The following is a 16,684-nucleotide window of genomic DNA, read 5'->3' on the forward strand; positions in this document are numbered from 1 at the left end:
ATACTTCAGATTGTAACTGAGGTAGTAAAGTGAGGCCTAAAGAAAGATTTTGTTCGTTTTGATTTATGGGCACAAACGTACTCTAAGATATAATACCTGCTGGTTTGTATGCGTTACTCAAAGAGGAGATAGCACAACAACGTCAAACCAGCAACCCAGGCAACTACTAATGACCAGAAAGAATACGTTAGACAGCTTGGACCACAACGCCACGAACATCGTTCAAATGAAAGGCACAGAGTTTCGACGTACAAAATATCCATTATTCCATCCGGGAACGACTTTCTCACGGAAGCCTCTTGGAATCCATATTTCTACTGTTGTCTGTCACAATTTTTCTCTGCAGCTAAAATCCATCTCACAAATTTTTTCGACGTCTTATGAGAAGGAGCCACAATTTGCTGCCTGAAAATTCCGCCGCGGTCTTTCAATGGACTTAATTACGAGTATTCGTATTCCTTATGCGCACAGAACAGGACATTGTCGATTACCTCTGAAATCTACGAGCCGTTTTCTATTCATACGGAGAGGTCAATTTAGAGTACTTTGTGCCAGAGATAACACAGGTCGGAGGTGTACTGCCTGTTCCTCACAGCTGATCTGAATGTCCCACTGTTTTTAGCATCAGCTATAAGGTTTTTATTTTTCTCTTCAGCCCACTTTGCAAGTTCATCTCCGTTTTGATCATTGTTGTAATTCCACTACGTATGGTGGCTCGTAAAACTGCCTGAGACACACAGGAATTAATGACATAAGCTGCCAGTGGGCACTGATTTAAGTCAATGGGGAAATTACGGAATATAGGCTCCGCCTTTTTGCACAGACACTGTTTTTCCTTTTTATCCAAACTTCTTTTGCCACCTCTATGCCACCATCAATGGGTTTTGTTTATTGAAGACAGTAGAGAGTGAACATACTTTAGATTGTAACTGATGTAGCAAAGTGAGGCCTAAAGAAAGATTTTGTTCGTTTTGAATGTTAGCGTGATTTTAAATTATATGGTTTTGCAGGACCACCTGTATGGTGTCTGCACTGATAGCTTGTCAATCAAACGATGTAAATGTGAATTTTATCAGCGAGTTAACACATCCCTTGATTTTTGAAAAAGGCGATTTTGGCTTGTCAAAATGTTCTGCGTGTATATTTGTTATTACTCACGTTTTCTTGTGACTGATCCTTCTTTTGCGTTCTGAGGGCACTGCACACACATATTTATGTCGTTTGTGTCACTTCGTTTTTTATAAACACCTTTTTACTCCTCAAAGCACGGTGAGCACCATGTTGCTGTGTTTCCTAACCCCGCCGACGTTCATTTCTTACTGAGAGAGTTTGGCGCTGAATTACAGTTTTGTTTGCCTTCTGCTTTTGCCTTCTTTATGTGGAAGTTCTCTTCTCTTGACAGTTTGTGGTATAAGCTGTGGCTGGATTTCAGTATTTTTAAATCTGTTGCTGTTGTAGTGGGGTGGTGGTTATAGGCTATTAGATGGTCAGAAAATGAGCTGTGGATGCATTTGCTTTATAGGGCTCTGAGGTGTTCTGAGTACCTTGTTTTAAACTTACTTTATGTTTATCCTATGGACATTGATTGACAAACGTTGCTTGTGAGTTGATATATTGAATTTATTTGTGGGTGTCCCCTGTGTTCTAAGTTTTTTCTGTGTTGAGTTGTCTGTCCTTTATCCTATTTGAAGTCCCTGTTTCTTCAGTCTGTTGCCTATTCTGTGGACAGTATTGTTACTGAAGGTGAGTATGTGCCAAGTTGTTTTGTGTGTGTGTTGTTGTACTTTTGTGTCTTGCTTGTGGTCATTGTTTGTATGTTGTGCTGATCTGTTGATCTGTATTTTATAAGGTTTTTTGTGTGTGTTATGCGTTCGTACCTTCAATGTTTACAAAGTTGTTTGTTTAATTTCTCTATCATATGGCGCTTGTAACCATTTCCCTCTGCTATCTGTTATATTGTGTTTAGCTCATGTGTGTACCGAGCAAAGTGGCGCAGTGGTTAGCACACTGGACTCTCACTCGAGACGACGGCCGGTCAAACCCGTGTCCGGCTATCCTGAGGTTTTCCGTGATTTCTGTAAATCGCTGCAGGCAAATGCTGGGATAGTTCCTTTGAAAGGCCACGGTCAATTTCCCTCACCACCCTTCCCTAATCCGAGCTTGTGCTCCGTCTCTAATGACCTCGTTGTCGACGGGACGCTAAACACTAATCTCCTCCTCCTTCTGTGTGTAATTCTCTTTGCTTAGGGTTGTTCTGTTCAGTCTGTGGAGCATCAATTTGAAGCTTGCTCGCTTGTGTGCCACTGGGCGATTCTACAGATTGGTAATGGTGATGCTTGTGACTGTCGGTTTCCTGAATATTGTGAAGTCATTGGTGTTGTTCGTTTTTCGTATGTTGAGGTCCAGAAAATTTAGTGTGTTGGTTGTTTGTGTTTCTAATATTAAGTGAATTTTTGGGTGTAAGATTTTTATCTCATTGTGTAGATGTTCTGTTTGTGTGTGTGTGTGTGTGTGTGAGAGTGTGTGTGTGTGTGTGTGTGTGTGTGTGTGTGTGTGTTTCATCAGTCAGGCGTATTATGTTATCGACATAACGGTAACAGTGTCTCCGAAGGAACAGGTCCCACACATAAAATCACTAAATACACTCCAGAATGGCTGAGTGTTGGAAAGACTTCTTCACGGCTCTGTACACCTCTCCAAATTTTATGATGGTGTTATGGACGTCGTTTTCAGTGCTAGCACTCCCTAAGTGTTTATCTACTACGTGATTTCTTATACAAGTATCATATCCATAAATATGATGAAACATGGCTTCTAGTACTGCATGTATTGGGTTGGTTCCAACTATAAGGTCACAGCAGACAAATTGCCCACTCTTGTCAAACTATATTCATTAATATGTGAATTCCTGTTGTAAGTAGGCTGTTTATATTTTTATAGTGGTAACGCCACGTAGCGCTCTGTATGAAAATCACTGGCTGTGCTGTGTGCAGTCTGTGGCTGGTTTGCATTGTTGTTGGCTATTGTAGTGTTGGGCAGCTGGATGTTAACAGCGCGTAGCGGTGCGCAGTTGGAGGTGAGCCGCCAGCAGTGGTGGATGTGGGGAGTGAGATAGCGGAGTTTTGAGAGCGGATGATCTGGACGTGTGTCCGCCAGAAAGAGTAAATTTGTAAAACTGGATGTCATGAACTGATATATACATATTATGACTTTTGAACACTATTAAGGTAAATACAGTGTTTGTCCTCTATCAAAATCTTTCATTTGCTAACTATGCCTATCAGTAGTTAGTGCCTTCAGTAGTTAGAATCTGTTATTTAGCTGGCAGTAGTGGCGCTCGCTGTATTGCAGTAGTTCGAGTAACGAAGATCATTGTGAGGTAAGTGATTCATGAAAGGTATAGGTTAATGTTAGTCAGGGCCATTCTTTAGTAGGGATTTTTGAAAGTCGGATAGCGTTGCGCTAAAAATATTGTGTGTCAGTTTAGTGATGATTAGAATAAGTAAAGACAGAAATGTCTGAGTGCGTTCAGTATTGCTCAGCTGATTGAAAATCAAATAACGTAAGGGGTTTATGAGCACAGTAATTCACTAATTTTTCTAAGGGGACGTTTCACTGTAAATTAAGCTATTTTTATTGTTCTTAAGTTTTAATACCATGACATGTCCACCCCAATAGCAGAGTGGTCAGCGTGACGGATTGCCGTCCTACAGTCCCGGGATCGATTCCCGGCTGGGTCGGGGATTTTCTCCGCTCAGGGACTGGTTGTTGTGCTGTGCCGGCCGGAGCGGCCGAGCGGTTCTAGGCGCTACAGTCCCAAACCGCGCGACCGCTACGGTCGCAGGTTCGAATCCTGCCTCAGGCATGGATGTGTGTGATGTCCTTAGGTTAGTTAGGTTTAAGTAGTTCTAGGGGACTGATGACCGCAGCGGTTAAGTCCCATAGTGCTCAGAGCCATTTGAACCATTTTTTCGTTGTGCTGTCTTCATCATCATTTCATCCCCATCCGGCGCGCGGGTCGCCCATTGTGGCGTCGAGTGTAACAAGACCTGAACAAAGGCGGCCGGACCTGTCTCGCAAGGGGCCTCCCGGCCAATGACGCCAAACGCTCATTTCCATTTCCAATTCCATGACATGCCTAATGAACTCGCAAAGGTGATCCACGGATGTACAAAACAACAGCAGCAGCTACTACCGTTACTGCTACTACTACTACTACTACTGCCAACGCTACCAACGACCCCCCTCCACACCAACACCCCCCCTCCCCCCTTGCGCACCACGTATTTTGTCGCTATTCGCGTGCGTCTCTTGAATGGCAGCTACATCAATGTTGCTGTCAAGAAGAATTTTTTTTGTATGTGTTTACGTTTTGATCTACTAAGTCTGTCTCTATTTAGCTGACAAATGCAAAGACTGGGGTCTGATGTTTCTAGTTTCATGATTTTGACAAGGACCGTTCTGTGGCTCTAGTGTTGTGGTTCCCATCCTGTCAGTAATTCCCCCTGAGGGGTAAAATGAAATTTTCTGAGGGGTAAAAACTATATTATGTTTCTGTCAGTTATTTTCAAATGATCATTGCTATTACCACCGTTTTGTAAGACTCTAATTCTGGTTATATAAATTATCAATAATTACTTTTTCTCAGTTACTAGCATTAATGTAGTGGAGGTTACAGATTCTTCACATCCCCCCCCCCCCCTACTACATACATAGCTTGTGCTTTGTCCCAAACATCGCTGATGATAAAAGTGAGACGTAATCGTAGCAATGTTAACTATCTCAAGGAAACGTCATTTCCAAGTTGTAGTAGTACCTGCAATACTCGAGAAATTGCTTCATTATTCGCTTCGAAACAGATAAATGAATTAATTAACAGCACAACACATCAGTAACTACACAAGGGTTGCTATAGTGCTGTGCACAGTTTTATTATTATTATTATTATTATTACCGTTATTATTATTATTATTATTATTACTAAAGTGCACTAATCAAGTGATTTCTAAACAGTCATTACAGTGCACACAACTGAACTTGTTTGATTTTAAGTGGGGTTGCAGTGTCCAGGTCTTGCAAGTGCCACAACGGAGTATGTTTTGTAACAAGTGTCCACCCTCAAGTTAGCTTTCTTATCTGAGAACGAATTGTGGGTATCACTTGCGATTCACGACGAATTCCTACTCATTCATTCTAAAACACACACAAAAACTAAATATCGTTCATATTTCATCAGTTTTAAAAATAAAAGAGTTTCAATAAAAGTCTTTCATTCTACAGTTTAGTTAGGAGCTAAAGTTGGTGATAATGTTGGGGATGGGGGGGGGGGAGCAACAGACAGCAAGGGGGGGGGGGAATAGCTAATGTTTTATTGCACTCAGGGGTAATGACCTAAGAGAGGTTGGGAACCACTGCTCTAGTGTATCCATGAGGGTCGTAGCCGGGAGACCTCGGTGACATGTTAGGGCTGTGAGCTCATTTAGAGTCACCCAGTATGCACCACGTGCAGGTGAGCTAGACTTACACCCAGATAAAATGGATTGTTTTGGAGAAGCCAAACTCGAGAAACATTTTTGGGTTCTAAAGAAGCACAGGAACATATGAGGCAGTGTTGTCCCTAAGACATGCCGAATTTCTGAAGCTAGAAGGGATGAAGTAAAGGAAGGGCAAATTTAACTACAAATTGTGTAGAAATCAGACTACAGTTATAAGGATCAAAGTCATGAAAAGAAAGTTGTAGTTGAAAAGGGAATGAGACAAGACTGTTGCTTATTCCAGCCGTTATTCAGCCTGTACACTGAGCAAGCCTAAAGGAAACCGAAGAGAAATTTGAAAAGTCAGTTAAAGTTCAGAGAAATGAAATATAAACTTCGATGTTTGCTGACGACGTTGTAATTTTGTCAGAGACGGCAAAGGACTTGAAAGAGCAGTTGAATGAAATGGATTGCGTCTAGAAATGAGAATGTAATATTAACATCAATAACAGTCAAACTAGGCTAACGAAGTGTAGTCAAATTAAATCAAGCGATGCTGAAGGAATTAGACCATAAATGAGACACTAAAAGAGCAAATGAAATTAAGATATTGGGGCAACAAAATAGCTGATGTTCACAGAAGAAGTAAATAGATAATAGGTAGAAATCGTTTCTGAGGAAGATGAATTTGCTAACACTCAATACAAATTCAAATATTAAGAAAGCACTTTAGGCGGTAGCCGGCCGTTGTGGCCAAGCGGTTCTAGGCGCTTCAGTCTGGGACCGTGCGACCGCTGTGGTCGCAGGTTCGAAACCTGCCTCGGGCATGGATGTGTGTGATGTCCTTAGGTTACTTAGGTTTAAGTAGTTCTAAGTTCTAGGGAACTGAAGACCTCAGATGTAAAGTCCCATAGTGCTCAGAGCCATTTTTTTACGCGTTATTTTTCCGGAGTACAGGCTTGTACATAAGTGAAACGTGGACATTATAGTTCGGAGATGAAGATAAATGTGGTGCTACGACGAATTTGTAAATTTGTGGTTAGGACTGTGGGACCAAACTGCTGAGGTCATCGGTTCCTATGCTTACGCACTACTTAATCTAACTTAAACTAACTTACGCTAAGGACAACACACACATACATGCCACGTGAGCTGTGACAAGACACCCTAGACCGCAGGGTACCCCGCGCGGCCTACGTGTGTTGACAACGTAACTAATGAGGGGTACCGAATCGAAATGGGGTAAAAGAAATTTATGAAATACCTTAGCTAAAAGAAGGAATCGCTTGATAGGCCATATAATGACGCAAGACGATACGATGTTTTCATAATGGAAGGAAGTGTGGTGTTTGGTTACAGTAAGCAGGTCCAAGTGGGTGTCGGTCGCAGTAGATACGCAGAAATGAAGAGGCTTACACAGGCTACGCTACAATGTAGAGCGCATCAAACCAGTCTTTGGACTGACGACCGCAACAACAACATATTTGCCTAAACCGAATTAAAACTCCATATTTTATGAGGTATACGGATTATTGCATTCTGATTTTCCTTCCTTTTTCCTCCTCTTACCGTTCTTACTTCACTGACTACACCAGATCTTACGAGGAAAACTTGACTTGTAGTTTTTAATAACTGCGTGCGTTAAGGCTATACAACAGTGTGGTACAACCACGGGTCGGCGATGTGATGAGGCGGCAGGCACTTGTCGCTCAGATGTCGCCAGCTGTCACGGGCGGCGCCACCGCCGCCGGCACAGCCGGCCGCAGACAGAAGACGAGCGGCGCGCGCTCTCTTCCCGTCCGCAGTGGCGGAAGAGCGACGAGGCGGAGCTTTCGCTACTCATTTGTCACCGAGATGACAGGTGGTGGGGAGGTGGGCGGAGCCGCGCGCCCGCGGCCACCAATGCGGGCCGCTATTACTCGTCCGCTTTGGATGCTCGCCAATTTATTATGCAGTGGCAATAAGTTTTTGCTCCGTAATGGCTTGATTGCGTCCTGTGCATGGCCGCAAGAAACGGGCCGCGACCGATAAGAACTGTGGAATACCTCGCGCCTCCCGGTTGGTGACAGGTGCCTAACGCCATTTCTCCTTCAGCCCCCCTCCCACCCACTCCTCCCTCCTGGCACGTGTCATTACGTGGGAGCGCTGATTTACAACCCTGCGACGACTTTCGGGATCAGACGATACGGGAATTTATGTCGACGTCTATGAAGACATCATTTACAGGCCATCTGATATCAGACACCTGTTTGGGGAGCCTCGCCTCGGGATACTTCCGTCAGCAGGTGGCTTCAGAATGCCCCTGAGCGTGCCACTAAACACAAATAATCACCTCCATACGAACGTTAACGTCGGCGTCAATCACATATTTCGGGCGATGTCTTTCTCTCTGTCGTCATGTCTGTTCACCTTGGCAACCAAATCGCTCGGTTCTCCATCTTGCAATCAGTAATGTGTGCTTCGATATGTTAAGCAGTTTTTTGTCGCAATTGGGAGTTTCTTCTTTATATGACAGCTGAAAGCATGAAATTCTGATCACCTATTACAGTAACCCCCAGACATTTCTGACCTAACTCTTTACTGGAGAGTTTATAACTAGTGTGTGGTAATAGATTTTTGTCTGAGATATATTTTGGTCTCAGATTTTTTCCGAGGTAGTAGTTAAGTTAGACGCGTCTTGACGTACAAGTACCTCTAATTGAAGCTGTTAGCGTAACAAAACATAGCCTTTTAATAATAACACAAGATTATATATCGTATTCTCTCTCACTGAACTTCATAAAAATTATTATTGCACTTATAAAGAAAGTAGCAGCTTTACTTCTTCAGAGCTATAAAAATAAGGGCCAATAGCTGAGGGAAGGTAGAACTCGTGATGTTCTCATTTCTTTAGCTACCGCTTGTATTTAATTAATAAGGATTTCTTATTTTGCGAAAAAATAAATTGACGAATATTGCTGAAGTAACAGGCCAAAGTTTTCCTCATTGGACCATCAAAGTATTTCAGTAATACCCTCATAACGGAATAGAATTATCGTCTCATTATCCTACCTAAAACTCACTTAGGGCACAACTTTTAATGGCACGTGGTAGTTGGAGCATACGCAGTTCGGTAAAAAAACGTAGCTTAGGCGTAAAATGGAACAGTATTAAATTTCAGTGAAACAAGCAAGAGCAGTAATTCCGTATATGCGAATAACGCGCAGAAAGTGCAGAAACCAACAGTGAATACATTTCAGTAGACGTGATGCTCAGAACGTTTTTTTTTTTTCCTTAGCTATGATGGCCAAGATCAGAAGTTGAAGTTTCTAGTGTTTTTTAGAGTTATTAGAATAATGTGACGGTCTCGTACGATTCAGGTATGTAACGGATATTAAATAATTTGAAACTTTGTGCGAGTTATTGAAATTAAATATGTACTTATGACTGCAAAAATGCTGCCAAGTGACTTCGTTTTATTCATTACAGTAGCTTCGTCAGGTTATCTACAGAAACTGGTACATAATTTTGGTACAATATTTCTAACATTATAGATAAGTGTTAACTAGAAAACGATGTTATAAAATTTGTTACATGTGTCAGATGGATCTGACATCCATACGTTATCCTGGTTCTGTAGCTGTCTCTTTGTTTTAATTGCACTCGATTACTGTTCTTGAAATAATAACGGTTGGTTATACAGGATGTTAGCAGTCATATGATATGATTTTCTGATTTACTTCTTTTTCTTGAAAGCAACAGTTATGTGACAACTTATTTGACGGATGTCTCGGCGATATTATATGGTTACAATTAGTGTTGTTTTTCGTGTTGTAATTTCGGTAATCTTCGATAGTGGTATGGTTCGTGGTCTTGTGTAGTCTCTGGTCGTTTCGTAATATTCTGTGTCCTTGTATGTTTTCTTGATTGATAATTTCAATATAGTTTTCGAGTAGCCTGTGTTTTGTGTTTTAGGCCTATTTGTTCCTTAATTTTCTTTAGTAACGAATAAAACGATCTGACTTAGCAGCGTTTTTGGAATCATAATTACTTAACATCCTTAACAGACATATAGGCTACAGCGCAGCGGGGCTAAAAGTGTGCAATCTGAAATTAAATAATATCTGTTAAGGCGTTATACGGTAAAATGACGAAGTGATTAAATTGTCCAATCGAATACATTAATTACTTAGTTAATTTAAATATTAATTTAAATGATGTAGGAGCCTCCTCAGGAAAATTGTTACACTCAACGAATTAATGATGTCTGTGGAGCCAAGTGAAATGGAACAATCTGAAAATACCAGTTTTTTTCGTCAATCTTTTGCGCCCCGCCGTTATGAATTCCTCTCCTGTGCAAACCTTTTCATCTCAGAGTAGTAATTGCAACGTACGTTCTCTATTATTTGTGATCTAAGTCTTCTCCTATAGTCTTCGCCCTAGTACCTTAGAATTTATACCCAGATGTCTCCACACATATCCTATGATCATGTCCATTTTTCTTGTCTGTGTTTTCCATGTGTTCGTTTCTTCGCCGATTCTGTGGAGAAATTCCTCATTTCTTTACCAGTCCTAAATTTCAAAATGCTTTTATAATCACAAACTTCTCGATTCTCTTTTTTCCCATTTCAGAACAGTCCATGATTTGCTCCCATTCAATGTTGTGCTCCAGACCCATGTTCCTCGAAGACGGATGTTTGATATTCGTAGGCTACGCTTCTTTTGGCCACGAATGACCTCTTTACCTGTGATAGTCCGCTTGTTATGTCTACCTACCTTCGTCTGTGTTATTTCGCTTCCAGGGTAACAGAATTTCTTCACTTCTTTTATTTTCTGGTCATCAATTTTGATGTCAAATTTATCGCTAATTTCTTTTCTGCTACTCCAGATCACTGTCGTCTTTCTTCGGTTCAGACTCAATCCATATTGTGCATATTCTATACTCATAAGAGTGTCTATCCATTCACTTTCACTGAAGACTGCAATGTCATCAGCGATTCTTATCGTTGATAGCGTTTCATACTGAACTTCGAGCCCATTCGTCACCACTTTTTGTTTATTTATTTATTTATTTTAATAGCTCGATGTGTAGATTGAATAGAAGGGTGAGAATGGCTGTATTCTGGTCTTACACCCTTTACACCTTTTTTAATCAGAGCATTTCTTGTACATAATGCATATCGTCCATCTTCCTCTACAGCATACTGCTATTTAGAACATCAGGCAGCATTTTACATTGGCGAACGCCTTTTATAAGTCAACAAATCCTACAGAAGGGTCTTGATTTTTCTTAAATCTTGCTTTCATTATTAATCGCAACATCTGATCTGCCTCTCTGTTGATTTTGTTTTCCGACAGACGAACTGGTCTTCATTTAATAGACACTCACTATCCTTCTATTTCATTTTTCATTCTTGTATACTGGTTCATACTATTGCTGTGGAAATTGAGATAAAACGTTTCCATGTGTGTCTCAGAGTAGTAGGCAACATGAGGATGTTGAATGATTACGATAGCTGCGGCAGATAACGTCTACGTTTCTACGTTTCTATGTCCCTCGTTAAGGGGAGACGGAAGGCAATTTTTACCCCTATTCTGCAAATGATATTTTACCATTTGAATAGGTACACTTTTCAAAAGAACTATAAGTGATAAAGAATAAAATTTTTACTACATATGTATAACATGTATGCCTCAATTTACAAGTAAAATGAACACAATATCTCTTATGGTTTTGAAGAAAAAATATTTTATTCTTTCACTAGTAAAATTTAACTTTTTTTGTACATTAATTATTATAAAACAGTTTCTGATTGGTGGTTTTCAGTTTACTTGTAATAACTTATTACCATCTGCTGTACAAACTGATCAAATTTCATGTTTCTAACCCCATTAGTTTATCAAATAACGGTACCTGAAAGTAAAAAAAATGTAGTTTTAAGAAAAATCCATTTAAAGTTTAATATTGCTATTCTAGTATAGTTATTGATGAGAATTACCACTAATATTTTCCTGCACCGTACTGAGCATCATCTGAATCACACTGATCTTCTTTTCTTCTTTAGATCCTTCTTCTTTTCTGTGTGGCTTCTTTTGTGCATTTTAAAATGGCAATATCTGCTTTGCGGATTCTCTCTTTAACTATTTGCACCAAGGGTTTTACAGTATTTCTACTACATTTTATACCCAATAATTCCAAATCATCCAGTTTTCTAATTACACCATCATTAAAGCATAAAATAGCATCATAAACGACAAATTTGAGGGTTGTGAGCTGAACAAATACAGTTTTAGGTAACTGGTTCCAAATGACAGAATTCACATATTCATTTAAATTTTGAGTTTTCCCATGAAGACATTTCTTCAACAAAGGTCTGTAAATATGGGTTTAATTCCATTACTTACTGATGCAGATAAAGAATGTTTGTGGTCATATTTGGCACTTCTCCTGTATTTTCACCTAGTGTCAGGATCATTCAGACAAAGACCGTGCACTGGATTTTCATTTGTGGAAAGCTTATGGAAAAAGATAGTCCATACAGCCTTTTTCGTGTTTTCTAAATTCCCTACATTTTTTTCTTATGGCCAAGCCATAATAATTCTGTAATCCATCTATTTCAACATTTGTCAGATGACCTTTACCACCTATCTTCTTACCATCTTCCAACACTATTTTTGACTTTTCTTTCAATAATCTTCTCATCCTGGACCTCATTCTCTTCTGGACTTGCCCGATGCACTCTAATGTAGAAATTGTGACATTAGGACCATAGGGTTGTTCTACACATACCCGGTCATAAGCCTTGCTGTTACTGTCCCCTAAATATGGTTTGTATCTGACACCTCTGTTTGCCACTGAATGATTAAAAATCCTGAGAACTTCTGCTACTTCCATCCCACCACTGTGACCAGTATAATTCATCTGATAGTTATGTTCATGCTATTTCTCAGTTCCACTGCCACAAGTTTTACAGTGCTTGCTTAGAATCTCCACGTCAGTTATCTTGCCAGTATCAAATGATGTAGCTGTCACGACACCATTTAGTGAAATGTGTCCACGTTTCTGCCAGCTGCCATCAAAACATGCACATGGTACTTATGTTGTACCATGGTAGAGCACTAGCCCGCGAAAGGCAAAGGTCCCGAGTTCGAGTCTCGGTCGGGCACACAGTTTTAATCTGCCAGGAAGTTTCATATCAGCGCACACTCCGCTGCAGAATCAAAATCTCATTCTGAACTCATAATAATAATTTTAGATATCCTTCAGGGGCTTACGGTCCGATTTTATAGTACCTCCACTGGAACCTTCCAGCTATGCCAGGTGGTGTAGGAACTCAATATCATAAACCACGGGCACAATAACATTGGTTTTCAATATCACAGAATAATTTATAGACACTAAGAGTCGAAGACTGTCGCGCCTGAGCCGTCTGCACGCCCATCACGTACACCATATTTAAAAACATTAATAATACTCAAAAAGAGACAGCTTTCTAAAGCAGGCTATGATCTTCCTCAGGTTTCAAGATAACTCACTCCCAAATATCGTTGGAATCGTTTCTGTGGTAGATTCTTGGAACCGTAACAGAGTGAGTTGTTTCCGCAGTTAATAATACTGGTATTAGCGTGAAAATATGTATTAAATACGTTGAGGATTGAACAAGCACGGTATTGATTGTACTGAATCATATTACGTAGAACATATCACAAATATGATAAAGTACCAAAGTGAAAGAGTAAATAGCTTTTTCAAAGAGTTGAGGCTACCTCTAATGCACCATCAGCAGCCTATGCACGACCCGTTGTAACCCGGTCCAGACATGTCCGTTTCAACAGAAAGTACCGTTGACGATAAAGGGGGAGTGGTGAAGTGCAGTGTTACGTGCAGTGTAATGCTGTGTGTAAGTGATTGTCATTTGTAATTATTGTCTCTGGCGCAGGCTCTGACTTATGTTTCCTCATTTGTTTTTTATGTTGTTCTGTTGTTTAATTTTCTAGTAAAGGAGTAGTATGAGTTACGGGGTGTTTTTATGTTGCAATAAGGTAAATACTGCTATAGAGTATTTACCTTATACTGCAATACTGCAATAGAGTAATTATTGTTACACATTTCGCGTTACATTCTTCAAATCAATAAATAATTGTACTACACACTTTTTAAAGTATCCTGCGTTCATCCTCGGCATTTAAGCTATCTCCAAACCAAATTTTATCTAAATCGGTTCAGCGGTTTAGTTGTGAAAGCTTAACAGACAGAGTTAATTCAACATTTACAGTATTAGTATGGATATGGATTAGATCGTGTGGAGTAACAGTTAAGTATTTTGGTTATTCTTCGTTATACAAGACTTATAGAATTACGTTTCAGAGTCTATGTTTAACTGAATCTCATCGATGTTAATTCTAATCCAAGAAGCAGAGACCTTCATCATAGCCGGCAGGAGCAAACCGACGGCGTCTTCGTCGTTGAGCATCTATTGAGCACTGTGTATTGCAAAGAAGCTGCGATCAGTAGCGCTGTTTATGCGTTGCAGAAGGTGGGATCGAACCTCCTGTGTGTAACAAGCGTGCGTTCTTGTTGTTCAAGATGCAGCATTTGAAGGCTATCCCACGTGATCTCCTGACAGACATCAAGAGTAGTAAAATGAAGGACTAGTACCTTCATTAAATGAGGCAGCCAGTAATTCCAAGCATTATCGAAGTATTTTTTTTTTCTTTATAGCACAGCCAAAATAAAAACCACATGCGAAAATTGTCTTAATAAACACACCTGTGATACAAATGTTAGTTGGTAAGGCAACACACTTGTTGGAACGAAAACAGTTAAACCACTAAACAAAAATATCACGATATCGATACTGGTCCTCCACCAGAAGTCTGGCTAGAATGTTGAAAATGCTGCACATGGTAGCACGATGCATGCTCAGAATTTGAATGCGGTAAATTTTTGTCGATTAAAGAACACTAAGTCTCTACTTTTATTATTTTCTACATAACAGTCCTTTCGTTACATACAGGGTGTATCAAAAAGAATAATTCGATTTAAAATAATCATAACTATTATGTTATTTGAGATATGTGCGTAAACAACGCACTGTTGGAAAGAGCAAACTGTCGAGTTTTACATGGTTCCCGCTGGGTAGCAGCAGTGTGCGCCCACTTCAGTTCTAGTAAAAATGGTGTCGGGACAACAGAAGGTGTTTCGTGTTCTACGTTTTGCGCAGTACGGGTCAGTAACAACTGTTAAGCGTGACTCTCGTACTAGATATGATGTGGTTCCTCCTGCGGCGCAGAGCATTAGACGATGGCATGAATAATTCCGAGAAATAGGTTGTTTATGTAAAGGCAAATCGCTGGGCCGTCCCCGAGTGTCTGACACAAACGTGGAACGCATTCGCCATAGCTTCACAAGGAATCCGCAGAAATCCGTTCGCCGTGCAGCTAGACAGCTCAGCATGCCCCCGATGTCCGTCTGGCGTGGTGTTGCGTCGACATTCACACATGAAACCATACAAAATTCAGTTACTGCATGCTCTTCGTATAGGTGACAAAGGACAACGTGTGGAGTTCTGTAATTTCGTTGTCGGCGAGATGGAGGATGAGGCAACATTCCATTCAAACGGAAAGATGAACCGTCATAATGTGAGAATATTGGGTACGGAACGACCACATGAAGTTGTACAACATGAGAGGGAATCTCCAAAATTTAATGTGTTTTGTGCAGTTTCACAGGAAAAGGTGTATGATCCACACCTGAGAACACTGTCGAAGGAAGCACTTATGTCGATAAGCTTGAGAGCTTTGTTTTCCCACAGTTGGAGACTGATTCGAACGATTTCATTTACCAACAGGATGGGGCACCGCCACACTGGCACCTGGAAGTGCGGAAATTTTAAAACTGAAAGATTACTGAACGATGGATCGGTCGCACTCGACCAAATGATTCAGCCGTACATTACTGGGTTACAGGGTCACCGGACTTGACTATGTGTGATTATTTATTGTCTTTATAAACGACTCTATGTACCTCTGTTACCAACATCAGTGAATGAACTGAGACACCGCATAACAGCAGCTGTGGAAGCTGTAACTCAAGACATGCTCGCTGCAGTGTGGGAACAATTTGAATACCGTATTGATATGTGCCGCGCATCACGAGGGAGGCATATTGAACACCTATGAAAAGGTACGAGAAAAACCTTTTTTGGGTTAGCCCTTCATGAAAAAATAAAATTCAGTGTATATGTCTATTAGTTTGAGAAATATAGACGTGCCAAATCGAATGATTCTTTATGATAAACCCTCAATTATTGAATGAGGAGTACCTAACAATCTTTAACTGGCCGGGTGTGAATAGAATCCGCCCTCCCACGTTTCCGTACAAACTTAATTAGTGTATTCTCGTTTTTTCAGCATTGTCGTCTTGCCCCGCGGTCGAATTCCTCCTAGGCAAAATATAACAAAAGGCCATTCCATCAATATATGCAATATGTCCCCTATGTTATTTTTTAGACGATGGCAGAGATATTTTCTGATAAAATACACTAGTTCTTCAGTTATATGTTCGTGGTAATCAGAATATTCTATGGATGCGAAGGACATTGCTCTAGCGAGCAGCACATCATCAGAAACGTACACTACTGGCCATTAAAATTGCTACACCACGAAGATGACGTGCTACAGACGCGAAATTTAACTGACAGGAAGAACATGCTGTGATATGCAAATGATTAGCTTTTCAGAGCGTTCACACAAGGCTGGTGCCGGTGGCGACACCTACAACGTGCTGACATGAGGAAAGTTTCCTACCGATTTATCATACACAAACAGCAGCTGACCGGCGTTGCCTGGTGAAACGTTGTTGTGATGCCTCTAGCAAGGAGGAGAAGTGCGTACCATCACGTTTCCGACTTTGATAAAGGTCGGATTGTAGCCTATCCCGATCGCGGTTTATCGTATTGCGACATTGCTGCTCGCGTTGGTCGCGATCCAATGACTGTTAGCAGAATATGGAATCGGTGGGTTCAGGAGGGTAATACGGAACGACGTGCTAGATCCCAACGGCTTCGTATCACTAGCAGTCGAGATGACAGGCATCTTATCCCCATGGATGTAACGGATCGTGCAGCCACGTCTCAATCGCTGAGTCAACCGATGGGGACGTTTTCAAGACAACAACCATCTGCACGAACAGTTCGACGACGTTTGCAGCAACATGGACCATCAGCTCG

The sequence above is a fragment of the Schistocerca piceifrons genome, chromosome 5, assembly GCF_021461385.2.
Source record: "Schistocerca piceifrons isolate TAMUIC-IGC-003096 chromosome 5, iqSchPice1.1, whole genome shotgun sequence".
Classification (NCBI taxonomy): domain Eukaryota; kingdom Metazoa; phylum Arthropoda; class Insecta; order Orthoptera; family Acrididae; genus Schistocerca; species Schistocerca piceifrons.